A 623-nucleotide genomic window follows, 5' to 3' on the forward strand; every position below is an offset into this window, starting at 1 on the left:
GTGTGGGGCCCGGTCCCGTGGCTCCGTCTACGGCCCCAGGTAGGAGATTGGGGGGGGGGTTCAGTAAATCCCCAAGGGCCAGGAGCTGTTCCTTCATGGTGGCCATGCTGGAGCCCTGAGCCTTCATCCCTGTTTGGGACTCCAGGTTCTGCCCCTGTCCTTGGGTGGCTCCAACAGAACAGTGGCCTGAATGGAGTGGTTTCAGGCTGGGCCTGGGCAAGGGCTCATCCTTTGCCCTCAAAGCTTAACCAACCACTCCCCCTGCCTGATTCTAAAATTTCCTTCACAGGAAGAAAGCATTCCAGGGAAGAGGAGTCCCAAAGGCCTGAATCTGAGTCTTGACTCTACCACTTGCTAGCTGGTTGGCCTTGGGCCAGTGATAGTTCCTGTTTAAGCCTCAGTTTCCCCACCTGTAAAATGGGGATTAATACCTACATTATGAGATGAGATGGTTGGATAGCATCACTGATTCCATGGACATGAACTTGGGCAAACTCTGGGAGATAGTGAGGGACAGGAGGCCTGCCATGCTGCAGTTCATGGGGTCACAAAGAGTTGGATGTGACTTAGTGCCTGAACAACAATGACGGCTCGACGACCTACCTTACACGATTGTTGGGTTT

This window comes from Ovis aries, chromosome 21 (genome assembly GCF_016772045.2).
Source record: "Ovis aries strain OAR_USU_Benz2616 breed Rambouillet chromosome 21, ARS-UI_Ramb_v3.0, whole genome shotgun sequence".
NCBI lineage: Eukaryota > Metazoa > Chordata > Mammalia > Artiodactyla > Bovidae > Ovis > Ovis aries.